Source organism: Periplaneta americana, chromosome 4 (assembly GCF_040183065.1).
Source record: "Periplaneta americana isolate PAMFEO1 chromosome 4, P.americana_PAMFEO1_priV1, whole genome shotgun sequence".
NCBI lineage: Eukaryota > Metazoa > Arthropoda > Insecta > Blattodea > Blattidae > Periplaneta > Periplaneta americana.
The window spans coordinates 68,307,724-68,322,468 of record NC_091120.1 but is presented as its reverse complement, the minus strand read 5'-3'; the positions used below and the strand labels follow the sequence as shown (position 1 = coordinate 68,322,468).

At 36.1% G+C, this 14,745-nt stretch overlaps 1 long non-coding RNA gene across 1 annotated transcript in view; it reads left to right on the top strand.

The window, feature by feature from the left end:
* Positions 1 to 14,745, top strand: part of LOC138698817 (uncharacterized) — a 503,531-nt gene that overhangs the window by 256,824 nt on the left and 231,962 nt on the right. The gene's annotated exons all lie outside the window — the stretch shown is intronic.

Here is a 14,745-nt window from a genome sequence, read left to right as displayed (position 1 = left end):
ACGGACAGTAATTAAATAAAGACTGGGGAACGGATTATTATACACTGAAGGAGATGTTTCAAATAGAGGACTTGATTGTTTATACATAACAGTTGCCAAAGTAGATAAAAGTTCAGTCAGGTATAAACAACTGCTGTCTTCGGGACTACGGGAGTTGATCAATATCGAGTCTCGGAAGACTCACAGCAAATCTTTACGTCAAGGACGCGACGTAATACAACAATGTCGTGCGGGTTTTTGGCTTTGCGGGCGCTATTACTCTCGTTTTCTCGATCGTTGTTCATCTCTACTAAAAATATATTTCACTGCGCTACGTAAGTGTTTAATACTATCGGCTCATGCCTTATATTAATAACCGGAAAATTAACAGGAAATACGCACTTCCGGAAGACAGGTTCCGCATTAGACCGTGAATTTTTCATTGTCAATTTTCTTCTGAAGGAGCTGTACGTACTCTGAATAAAGCAAGGAGAAAGTAAGAATTCTCCCATCGTATACACTGAACCATGCGTAAGGAAATCGCTAAGTGGGGAATAAAAGCGAACTGTTGTATTCTGTTTGCGTACAAAGCATCAGTCCTCTTGTAACTCTGCATAGGTCTCCCTTTTATTGCCCTGCTCTTTGATCGGAAACGAAAGCGTGATAAAAGTGGCCGTAAAGTACCAGAAATAGCTGTCACAAAGGGGTAAAGCTCTTGTCTGCATGTAAATATCCGTAACATATTGTGCATTTAACTTCTGGCTTTGATGGTGTCTGCCACAGAATGCTGCTGTAATATTATCTAGCGTGGGCTACAGTACGAAATAACATGGATGAGAACTTCCTTGTACTTTGGTTAACGCATCAGTTATTTAGATATTTTCGTGTCATGATATGAAATCACTAAAAACGATATGGTAAGGAGGTGCTTCTAAAAAATGTGTACTGTTACGGGTATTTCTTTAATTTCATACGGAAGTGAGACATGGACTTAAAGGAAGGAACGAGAAGAAAGGATTGAAACGACAAAAATAAAATTTATGCGCTGAGTTGCCATATAAAATCTCTTGGATAGACTTCTATGTATAAGAATGAAGATAAACAGAATAAATAGACAATACAAAGATTTATTTTCAGTCATGACTTTACTTTCTATATGTGTAAGGTACAAGTCCTTATATTACATAATTTAATACTGTATTAACGTTTTCGTCGGTCATGCCGACATCATCAGATACAACTTTTTATGCTGCAATATCATCTCTAAATAAGTACATGTGCCTCTATGGTCAAAAATGCAATATACATTGATAAACATAAAACATATTAAAATCAACATAGTTTGGGGACATCAATATTTCTATTCTTATGTAAATGTACCCTTATTGTCAATTAGTTAAAAACACGAACGTGTGATTACAATGCATATATATATATATATATATATATATATATATATAGTACAGTATATATAGTACAGTCATTAAGTTCTGACACTGACGCCTGAAGGGTAGGCACCCACAAGAATCTGGATGTCTCAGAAGATGCCGCGTGATACGGCGTACACTTAAACAGATCGACATCCTCCCTCAATATGGTCGCCGTTGGCCGCTATGCACGTCTGCCAACGTTGGTGTAGGTGCTGGAAGCACCGCTGAAAGATGTTGGCAGGAAGATGCCGTACGGCTTCTCTTGTGGCAGTCATGACCTTTTCGGCCGCATAAAAATTACGCCCACGTATGATTGATTTCATGAGGGGAAAGAGAAAAAAAATCGCATGGTGCGAGATCAGGTGAGTACGGAGGGTGTGGCAAAACAGCGACCTGTTGCCTTGCAACTTCCTCTTGGACAAGGATGGAGCGATGTGCAGGGGCGTTGTCGTGTAGCAACAGCCAATTCTTCCTATGCCGAAGCTCAGGACGCTTACGACGAATTGAATTGCGTAAACGGCCAATAATCCCTTTGTAGAAGATCTTGTCTACAGTTGCACCTTGTGGGATGAATTCTATGTGAACAATTCCATTTGAATAAAAAAAAAACTGTTAAAGGATCACCTTGCCTTTTGACCTGTCTTGTTGCGGATTTTTTTGTCGTGGAAATAATGGCGTTTTCCAGGTGGCGGATTGTCGCTTCAGTTGCGGATCGTAAAGGAAACACCATGTTTCGTCTCCAGTTATCATCGATTATAGCAGTTTCGCCTAATTTCTGACAGAACGTGACGTTTGCCCGTGTCTCAAACTGCAACATACTCGAGTTCCGACGCGCGCATTCAAATCACCGTCACAACAAAGACCGTAGTTCTGCTTACACTATATGCACGTAACTGTATGATGCTGGGACGAGAGACTAACTGACAAGGTACCATATCACGGCGCCACCTATCCGTTCTAATGCACCACACCGCCACTATGCCCTCAGTCTCAGAACTTAATGAATGTACCACGTATATAATTGCACGTATGTAATATGCATTGTAATCACACGTTTGTATTTTTAACTAATTGACAATAAGGGTACATTTACATAACAATAGAAATATTGATGTCCCCAAACTATGTTGATTGTAATATGTTTTATGTTTATCAATGTATATTGCATTTTTGACCATAGAGGCACATGTAGACTACTTATTTAGAGATGATATTGCAGCATAAAAAGTTGTATCTGATGATGTCGGCATGACCGACGAAAACGTTAATACAGTACTAAATTATGTAATATAAGGACTTGTACATTACACATATAGAAAGTAAAGTCATTGACTGAAAATAAATCTTTGTATTGTATATCATAGACTTTTCTGAAAAATTATTCAAAATGAATTGCAGAATAAATAAAGTTAATATAGGCATATGTACGGACTCGGAAACAAAATTCAGTCTGCCAAAATTTTGTTTTCGAGTCTATGCTATTGAAATGTATAAAAATAACGGATAGACTTATATATGAAAGTTCAGAGCCATAGTGGGCCAAGCGCCAAATATTAAAAACGGAGAAAACAAGTGATTATCATAAGTTTATGAAACATATAGCAAGTACTCGTAATATAAAGTATGCACATTAAAACTAAATGATATGTCAATCTTCATTAAACTATAGTATTCACTTAAACTTTAAACCTCGCTTTCTTAGTTTTTAATAGATGGCGCTTGGCCCACTATGGCTCTGAACCCTTCATATTAAGGCCATGTCATAACTCGGTCGACTGAGTTGCTCTCGGGCGTGAATTAGATTCTCTCTTGGGCTGATTATTTGGCATCACGGTTTTAGTTCCTCACAACACCTCATAATCATCGCTTCTTTCCATCCTGGTCACAGAACTTCTTTATACTCATCTTCCTTCACCATAATATCATCTCGCCTTTGGAATTCTTTACCTAGAAAGAGTGAGGTATTGCCGGACATCATCGCAATCTAAAACTAAATTAGAAAGGGGTGTTTTATTGCATGAACTCCAGTTTCAATAAGTTGCTAGATATGATGCTTTGTATTTATGTTGTAGGATATATTATTAATTCTTTTGATGTATTTTCTATACTAGTTCCCACCTTATGAAGCAACTAAACAGAAAGTGACATGTTGCTGTCAGTAGAGGCTCGATTGCCACATAGATAATTTCTACTTCCACCGTCTTATATTCTTCGCTTTCTTTTCATGTTGAAGCACTCAGGAGATTACACGCTTCTTTCAATCACAGTGTTAGGAACACTTTTACATTCGCAATAATAGCGGCAATGATAGAACACACGAAAGCAACTGAATATAACACACGTGGACTGGCGCCATAACTTTGGCAACATTGTCCCGGCGAACAAGAGAATATCGCACTGCACTCGGTAGGCATTGCATTGCCAGTTTGTTCCTAGCATACGAATTTTCCTATTCTGAACGCCAATGAAGAGTTACGTTCTCACTCAACGTGACAACGCTGTACAAGCTACCCCTCTAGTCCGCACTCACTCTTCGCCTATACAACTACTTCTGTTTCGTCGCTTTAAAACATGGAAAGTAGTGCGTGTTCAGTTCAAACTGTGTCATGACTCGCCGTATGTCGTCATGTGGCTAGCCGCTGAGCCTAGATCTAGAGAATATATTCTTCCTACACTTCCGCAGAGGCGTATTACCTATGTGCCAGAGAAGTTGCCTAGCAAGTACGGCGTTCATTCTGAAGAGTACTTACCGATACGTACGGTAACGCCGGGAATGTGAACTGTTTGGAAACACGTTCTGAGGTGAGTTTTTTCCTTACTGTCGGGATATGAAGAGAGGGTTAAGATGATTACTTACGTATTTGTTGACATTAACTTGGACGGTCAACATGGACACGGAGCATTTGATTTGTATTGTGGAATGTTGCCGTAAGCAACCGATGATAAAAAATACCCTGCGTACGACTTTCCCGCGCAAAACACAGTTCGAAAGAGGTTATGGTAGCACAGACCGTACACGCTGCCATTTGTTGCTACGACGTTCAAGTTATACCGTACACGTTCTCAAGTTTAGATTGAACGCCTTGATTAATAGGCAACTTCTGTGGCATAAAAGCTGAAACTCGCTTCAAATCGCTGACTCACAACAGTGACGTCATGACACACTTTGAAATGAACATCCAGTATAAGTAGGCCTATAACAGTTCTGATTAAGCTGTAATATTATTTCCTTCGGAAATTGCGTCACTTAAATTCTGCCAGTATTGTTGTAATCAGTTGTTAATTTATTTTAGTTCTTTGTCTATGTTTTGCTTGTACTTGTATTTCTGGTGGTGTGGAAGAGAAGGCCTATTGTTCTTACCTCCGCCGGAAAAAAAATGTAAACAAACTAATTAATTAATTAATTAACTGGCGTGGTTTTTATAAAGCCGTATATACACGAAGCGAGGCTGCCTCATGATGCTTGCTTCGCTCAGTAGATAATAGTCTGCAATGTTCGAACATGAGAGAGGCAAAACTTCGTCTTACTTCGTATGGAAAACTAATATCAATATCTGTGCTAAAATTCTTAAGCGGTTAAAATATAAAGAAGAAGAGGAAATGAAGGACAGCGAATAATCGAAGACCTTCCTCGGAAAAGGGTGTAACATCAAATTAATGAAATATGTGACTTCGGTGGAAAAAGTAATTTTGAAGCATATATATATATATATATATATATATATATATATATATATATATATATATATATATATATCCAATATATGGAAGGTATATGCGAATATATTGAATAAGCGGTCGTGGACAGCCGATAAGAGGTGCTCCTCCAGTTTGGGGGTTAGGCGAAGGGCTAACAACCCATCACCGTAAAAACAGCTCGTTACAAATCCACACAATAAACCTCGGAATGGGACTGTTTCTCTGGCACGACCACAACAAAGTAATAAGGTGTATGAGATTCGGTACTTCAAACGTAACTAATCTTTATAGAACAGGAGGGGTAACATTAGTAGCAACGCAGAATAAATATGGGAAATGCGTGTTATTATTCGGTTGAGAAGCTTTTGTCATTTAATCTCTTTTCAAAAACTCTGAACGTTAGAGTTTATTAAAAACAGTTATATGCCTATTACGGGTTGTTCTCACTTTGAGAGAGGAACAGAGATTAAGGGTGTTTGTGAATAAGGTTCTTAGGAAAATATTTGGGACTAAGAGGGATGACGTTACAGGAGAATGGAGAAGTTACAGAACGCAGAACTTCACGCATTATATTCTTCACCTGACATAATTAGGAATATTAAATCCAGACGTTTGAGTTGGGCAGGTCATGTAGTATGTATGAGCGAATCCATAAATTTATATAGAGTGTTAGTTGGAAGGCTGGGGAGAAAAAGACCTTTGGGAAGGCCGAGACGTAGATGGGAAGATAATATTAAAATGGATTTGAGGGAGGTGGCATATGATGATAGAGACTGGATTAATCTTGCACAGGATAGGGACCGATGGCGGGCATATATGAGGGCGGCAATGAACCTGCGGATTTCTTAAAAGCCATTTGTAAGTAAGTAAGTAAGTATATATACAATAGCTGAATAAACTTGTATCTTTAATTAATCAAATGGTTCTGGCAGTAAATATAGGCCTAACGAAATATGCCTCTGAAATTATTTTCTTTGAGCCTGCAACCCGTATTACAGATTTGTTGATTACACCCTTATTCGAGGGAGGTCTTCAATTTTATAACAAGGTGGAACAAACACGACAGGCCTCCTCCTGCAGAGCGAACATCGGCGAATATCGAACTTCGCCATACTCGACAAACTTGAAACAATATAGCCAAGGATCTGAGGCTGCCTCAGCCTGAGCCAATTCCAGTCAGTTTTGATTGCGAGAAGAGGTGCCTCGTAGTGATATAATAATAATAATAATAATAATAATAATAATAATAATAATAATAATGATTTATTTTAGCTGCAGAGTTAAGGCCGTAAGGCCTTCTCTTCCACTCAACCAGCAAAAAGTATACATACATATGTATCAACTTAGAAAGTGTGGACTGTTCGTTGGTAAAGATGCCATCACATAACTCGATGTTGACTGTCTTATTTGCCGCGCACTATTCTTGCCTCGCTACCAAAAGAACAAAACCGCGAGGCAAACAACAATAGAGACTGCCGCGAGAGGCGGTCACGCGTGGCAGCTTCGCTTCCTGAATACGCGGAATAAGTCGTATCCCTCTTAATCCCATGGCGAATCATTGCCTTACATCTCCAAATACCAATTCACTATCACCAATTCTATGGACGGTAAAAATTTGGTATTTGTTACAGCGTCGTTAAATAACCGACCAAAAAGATAATCGTATATAGAGTATGTCGGATGTACCAAGATTACTTGAAATTACAGTCCACGAGACCACAAATTACTAGGAAGAGACATATGAGAAGATTGTTATGATGATGGTGATAGTGATGATAATGATGATGATAATAATATAATTTCATACTGTTTTAGATACCTGATAGCGATTATACGAATAATAGGTTCAGTTTCTCCCGCCATTCTCTCTGTGTCCATTATAATCTATACTAATAATAAATCTGTAGCCAAAATTTTTCTGGTAATTTTCGATTTTCCAAAAATGATTGGTCCTAACATATATAATTAACCACCCTGAAACCGAAAATCGCTTTTTTGAAATTTTTGTTTTTATGTCTGTCTGTCTGTCTCTATGTTTGTTACCTTTTCACGCGATAATGGCTGAACGGATTTCGATGAAAATTGGAATATAAATTAAGATCGTTGTAACTTAGATTTTAGGCTATATGGCATTCAAAATATATTATTTAAAACGGGGTTATAAGGGGGCCTGTATTAAATAAATCGAAATATCTCGCTTATTATTGATTTTCGTGAAAAATGTTACATAACAAAAGTTTCTTTAAAAATAATTTGCGATAAGTTTTATTCCCTGAAAAATTTTGATAGGACTGATATTTAATGAGTTAAATGACTTTTAAAATTAAAATAACTGCCATCTAAGGCCATGTAATGAATTAAGAAACAAATGACTTCGTCTATAAGGGGCCTTGGACAGCAACAATCGAAAGCTATGAAAGATAGCCTACAGAGAATGTTTCTGCGTTTTTATGAAGTAATATCGGAAGCTAAATTAACCGATTTGTATAATTAATTATTATTTCACCATTGGAAAGTGTAGTTTCTCTAGATGGACATAATGCTATAATGTTATTACAGTAACTTCTGATATAATATAATATAATATAATATAATATAATATAATATAATATAATTTAAGTTATTTGAAGGGTTTAGAACCATAGTGGGCCAAGCACCATTTACTGAATACGTAGAAAACAAGGGTTAAAATTAAGTTATTACCATAATTCAATGGAAACCTATAACAAGTAAAATAAAATATACACATTAAATCTAAATGATGTCAATCTTCATTAAGCTATGGTTGCATGTAATAAAAATTAAGAAACATGTTAAAGGTATTGTCATTGCACCAAATGAGTGTCTCTGGACCAAAATGATCGCATTTTAATTATTTGGATGCAATTTAAATTAAGTAACATATTAAACAACTTATCCTCTATCAAACACGATCCCTGGATCAAATGTCCTATTTTAATTATGTAGGCCTAATTACTTTATATTTATTTCTAACGGGTGCAGCGGAGCGCACGGGTACGGCTAGTTTAAATAATAATCTTGTTCTATAGGCCTAATCATAATTAAATTATTGTCACGAATATATCAATTAAGAAATTACTAGTGGCCTGTAGCAATAACTGCTGCTTGACAGAGATTGAAAATCACAATAAAATGCTGCTACTTATGCTCAAGATGATGACATATTTCGTTCATTGGACTAATATAGTAATATGTAATACCGCCTTCATGCATAATTTCTTTCATTTCTTGTTACAGACAACATTATTTCTACATAGGCCTAGTCGTTTATAAGTTCTTGATGCAGTTGAATTTATGAAAGTTCTACCACGTTTTCTTGGTCGACCAGCTACACTCACAATAATGAACAAATAAAGAAGAACTAAATTCACAACGTAACAACACGTTACTTTTTAAGTAACACCAGTTAAAAAACACACGTAGGCCTATATTTAAACACGAAAAAAATATGTGACTGTTGAAAGGTGAACTAATCATTATTATCCAGGTCTCGAAAGTCATGATATTGTGACGTCAACATCTCGCATGTACAGAGACTTCGATAACTACATTTCTGATCGTTTTAAGGAAACTCGATGTTTTACTGTTTTGAAATGTCATTATTTGAACCATAGACTTTTCTATACACAAAGCCCCACATTACTGAAATCATTCATATCCTTCAAAAAACCTAACATAGTTGTATTAATAACTCGAAGATAAAGTAGGCTACATTTAAAGCCAGTACCTGAACTACGGCCCTCTGCACTATATTACGAAATGAACTGCAAGATATTCTAAGGTATACGCTTTGCTGCGACGGACGCACATATATATATATATATATATATATATATATATATATATATATATATATATATATATATATATATATTTAATTTAAAGCTTTTTATGAGCTTCGCTACAAAGCATTTAGATTTTCCCGCAATATTAATAGGCTATTATTAGCTTTCAGTTGAGACATCACCAGGCATCGAGACTTTGGACCCGATACAATAAGTTTAATGTGCATGCACTATAGGTTGTTGACTCCCTGCAGGTAGATAGAGATGTACTGAGGTAACAACGTTGCTATTTAGTGTAGAGTACGGTAGTATGGGGAAACACATACCGGTATGTACATTCTGAAAGTAAATATACATTACACAATGATAATGTCAAAAGGATGTGAAAAGCATTTATTCTCCTGTCTTTTATAAGCATTTGTGTTTAATTATACACAGTGTTAATGGTGGAAATAAGCATGTAGCAATTTAAATTTTTTCATTTATCTTATTGGTCATCTTTAGGAAGTGCAGTTACAGTACCGAAATGTAATGTACTACAAGATACAATGTCAGTGTCTCAAACGTAAATCTTTTTCGGTTATCTGCCAAAGTTTGTACTGTAGAAAGCTGCGCCCTACGTCGCATGACGTGATGGGAGCAAAACGAAAAAACCTAACATCATTGCAGTCTCTAAGAGACAGTCCTTTATTCTCGGGTGACTCTATGTCCACTAATTTGCTGTTTATGTTACACAATGTTCCATATCCGTTATTTTTACATAAAATTGGTTTCCACTTCTGTTTTACACGTTCAGTAACCGGTGTACTTGATATCTCATTAATTCTCTGCATCATTTTCTAAATTAATTTGAGGCTTCCGGCATCTCTTACTCTGACTTTTCTAACCGCGTAATAGTTTCAGACACAGTTTTTATGAAAACCAAATTATTATTCAGAACCTTCAAATGCAGAGCGTTTTCCTTTGCGTATTTGTTGGTATCCATTCTACAGTGCCCCAACCCACTGTACGCTTTACCACTATACTCAGTACGCCGTTATGCGGATTTCCCACTGAATTGCTCTATCGGGTCCGAAGTCTCGAAGCCTGGACATCACATAACCTCACAGGATGTATAGTTTTCATAGAATTTCCCGCCACAGTTCAAATTAAATATATAGATTAGATTTCTTCTGTTGAATGGATAAGAGCATGTTATGAGGACTTGGATATTTTCTTTGGACGAACCAAAAGAATTTACCCTAATTTTGTAAGTTACGCTGAAGTTTCATCCACTGCAGAATTATGTAATATTCCGTTGATGTAAGACACGCGGTTACGAAAGATAGCATAAGCGTGTTGCCAATGATATGATATGTAATAAAAATCTGACCATCGCTTACTGGGCTGTTTTGGAGAACATACGGACACAAAGAACAGACGCCGGCCTTATAAAAATTCTGAAAGCCGAATATGCTAAAAATTGACGTTTTTTTTTTTATTTGTCAGATTTGATGCCTTCATATCAAGACGTAATGAACTCCACGTTTTGAGGAAAGGAAGCAATCGTGGTCAGTACAGGATGAAATCTGAAATGTATACGGAGAGGGGATGGATATCTTATTTTGACCGATATACTTCCAACCCCAGTCTAATAATATGAGAGATACAGGCGCAAAGTCCGGAGGGACTGAGTTGAATATTACCTCAACTTCAAGATGTGTGGGGGATGGGAGCTGTTCTTCATATTCCTCTCCATCACACGTCAAGATATGACCGCTGGGGTTCGGCCAGATGGACACGTTATGAATCCCAGCACGTATATCCGGCATCTTGTTCATAACTTTCTAAATGTATTTGCAGATGGGACTGTGGTAACATCAGGATCTATACAGGATGTTCATAACAAAATGTTACACTTAAGGTATATGTACACCCACAAAACGAAAAAAAATGATGAAAAATTAGAATTTTCAAAATATAACTATTTTAATAGATCATTTTCTCCCCTGTAATTTGATATAAGAATTTTCGATTTATGCCTTATGGTTTTTTCAGATAGTCCCATTTTCCAAAATTCTGCGTCATCAGCCACGGTCACTTCTACGAAGAACACTCCAAAAGTAATGCACAACACTTTTTAAAATTTATTTTTTATTCTAAACCTTTGCAATTTATGGAGGTCATAGATACATCCTTTCCCATTTTATTCAAATTTAATTTAAGTCGTTCCCGTGAGTGGCGCCAGAGAGTAGCTCAGACGTGTTTTTTCAGACTTTTATCGTGCAGTTATACAGGCCCTCATTCCAAGGTGGCGTAAGGCAGTTGAAAGGTGCGGGGATTATGTGGAAAAGTGACGTGTTATTCCTGAAGGATGTATCTACATTCTATGAAAATAGCAAAGCTGTAGGATAAAAATGTAATTTTTAAGTAAATATTGTGGATTACTTTTTGAGCGATTCTCGTAGCAGTCAATCCTCTCGTCCAGCATTGCTTGTAAAATAAACTTCTTTCTAGTCCCAAAATAAATGCATAGATATCAGGCCATGATCATTAGATTGAAAACACGTTTTTACATAATGAAGTAATTTATAATCTCTTACTGTTAGTCATAAAACTGTAAATTTGTGTGTCAGTGATGTTGTACGTCATTTTAATAAGAGTCCAAAAGGAGAAATTAAAATTCTGAGGAGGATTAGCATAAACCCTGGGATAAACACCATCGCAGGATTTGTTGCATCAATGGAAAATAAGGACAAAAATGCCAAAAACATTCAACACCTGAAGTTAAAACAAGAAGGAGGTATTTGAGAGGCAGAAAGAAGCTGAAACAGGACCGACATGAAGCTTCTTAAGGGGTGATATATGATGACGCAGTCTTCTAGGCTCTGAAAGTTTGTGGTTCATTTCCTGTAAATAGTAATTTTAGAATATTTAATTCTTTTAAACATGATATCTCAGTCAAATATGGTGATATCAAGAAGATATTGGTGTCATTTTGAAGCTTTAAGTGTCCCCTAGTGCCTGACAATGAGTAAAATAACATTAATGTAGTTAATAATTATCTATGGATTTTTTACATGATATATGCAACATAAAATATTAGTATAAGTTACATATATGGTAACATTTAATTAATGTAAATGAAAATAAAAAACAGCTCTATGTCAGGCACTAAAGAGTAGTTTTAGCTATAAAACAGTGAGCTATCATGTTTCAAGTTTTATGTCAAAATTATAAACAAAATAATTGTTATAAACAATTTAGACATAATTTCAAGGGATTTGTTCACTTCATTCTCTTTCTGGTACCATTCTCAATTGTATAAAAATTTTACAGAGGAAAATTATGCAAAACAAAATGTTTTGTATGTAAAGTTGTACATATACCTTAAATTAACCCTCTATCAAATTAATCCTGAAGCTATTCACAGTCAAAAGTAAGAAAAAACTGAACATTTCAGTTACAGATGGGTACGAGACAAGTTACAATATAAAAAGATATTCATCATAATACAGAAATTACACCCAAATTAAATTTAGCATGTTTTTCTATTAGATCCATGCAATATTTAGTAAATATCAGTACCTTAAAAACAATATACTTTTCACATTTCCATTCGGTAACGAGTTTTGGAATAATATTCTGGGGAAATTTTACAAATGGTAACAGTATATTCCTACTACAAAAAAAAAGAGAAATTAGAATAATAGTTGGTGCCAAATCCAGGGAATGATGTAGGACCAATTTCAAAATGCTACACATAATGGCCGTGATTTGTCAATATATTTTTTCATTAATAAACTTTCTCCTAATTGATGATTATTGTTTCCTTCCCCATAATACAACAAGTAATCTCCATTTGTGATAGCCATTCCCATCTAACCTAACCTCTTATACTCCCATGAAGTCTTTGTTAGTTGGAAGGCCGGAGGGAAAAAGACCTTTGGGAAGGCCGAGACGTATATGAGACGATAATATTAAAATGGATTTGAGAGAGATGGGATATGATGATGGAGACTGGATTAATCTGGCTCAGGATAGGGACCGATGGCGGGCTTATGTCAGGGCGGCAATGAATCTGCGGATTCCTTAAAAGTCATTTGTAAGTAAGTAAACTTTCTCCTATATAATGGTGAAAACTTTGTAGCCAGTTCAACAGTTCATAGTATTTCATTTCATTTAGTGTTCTGACCAAGGGCAGGTCTTTCATTCCAAACCCAGCTTTCTCCAATCTTTCCTATTCTCCGACTTCCTCTTTGTCTCCTCATATGATCCACTTATCTTAATGTCGTCTATCATCTGATATCTTCTTTTATCTCGAACTCTTCCCCCATTCACCATTCCTTTTAGTACATTATTCAGTAGGCAGTTTCTTCCCAGCCAGTGACTCAACCAATTCCTTTTCCTCTTCCTGATCAGTTTCAGCATCATTCTTTCTTCGCCCACTCTGTCCAACACAGCTTCATTTCTTATTCTATCTGTCCACTTCGTACGTTCCGCTCTTTTTTATATCCACATTTCAAATGCTTCTATTCACTTCTCTTCACTTCGTTGTAATGTCCATGTTTCTGCCCCATACAATTGCACACCCCATACAAAGCACTTCACTCTCTTAGTTCTCTTCTTAGTTCTTTTTCCAGAGATCCGCAGAAGATGCTCCTTTTTCTATTAAAAGCTTCCTTGGCCATTGCTACCTGCTTTTGACTTCCTGGCAGCAGTTCATGTTACTGCTTATAGTACACCCCAAGTATTTGAAGTTGTCCTCTTGTTCTACTGCCTCATTTATAATTCTCAAATTTAACTTCTGTATTTTTGTTCCTGTGACCATGCTATTCGTCTTATTTATATAAATACTCGTAAAAATGACTTAAATACTCCATCGTTAAATTATCGTGCTATCAAAAAGGAATACGTTATATGACAGTGAAATTGTTAATATCCTCCCTATGAATATAAAAAATCAAACTCAAAATATAAGATTATTTAGGGAAAATTTGAAGAAGTATCTAATTTCTCACGCCTCCTTGTGTTGTACTTGTTTATTGTAAAATCCTTCTGTATATATTTTAACTAAACTGTGACTATAATTAAGACTTTGTAGTACTGTTGAGATTTTTTTAAATGTTCCATATTCTAGCTGTGAAGCGATCTACGAATACCGTGGAATGTAAATAAATATAATACAATACATCCAGTCCAAAAAATTGCGCGAACTGTTTATGCTATTCGTGGTTATTATTTTGAGCATGGCTGGAATTGTAAGGATGTTAGGAATTTTAAATACAATTTTTATTATATTTATTTTTATTTCTGTCTTCGTACTCCCCGCATCTACAAGACGGAATCTTCTCCTTAATTATTACTCGACCAAGGTCAGTGGAGTCCTGGAACCTGGAGCCGTGGCGCTACTGCTCCTGCGTTCGTAATACCGCATAGCGATAGTTCACATTACGCCCGCGGTTCCACTCGCCTTGGTCGAGTATTACTTCATTAATATTGCAGTGTAAACCAATTTACTTACAGAGTCGTTGCTCAGGGTGCGCCATACGAGTCTGGTCTACGCTGCAATGAGATAAAATGGTGATGGAGATTTGTTGGGATACTACAGGGAAAACCTGAACTCCCTATTTTTATAGATATCCAACCTCATATTCTTTCCTCTGTTATTTTTCATTGTTTTGCCTGTTATTTACATATACGATTGATTCGTTTAATTTTGTGATTTATATCTATCTTTCCGAAATAGGACACTTGATAACTGAGAAATTAATAAATATTTACATGTTTCAAAATATAGTGTTTCAGTTCTAATTTAGACCTCAAAATGGAGTTTCCAATAAAAGCCATTT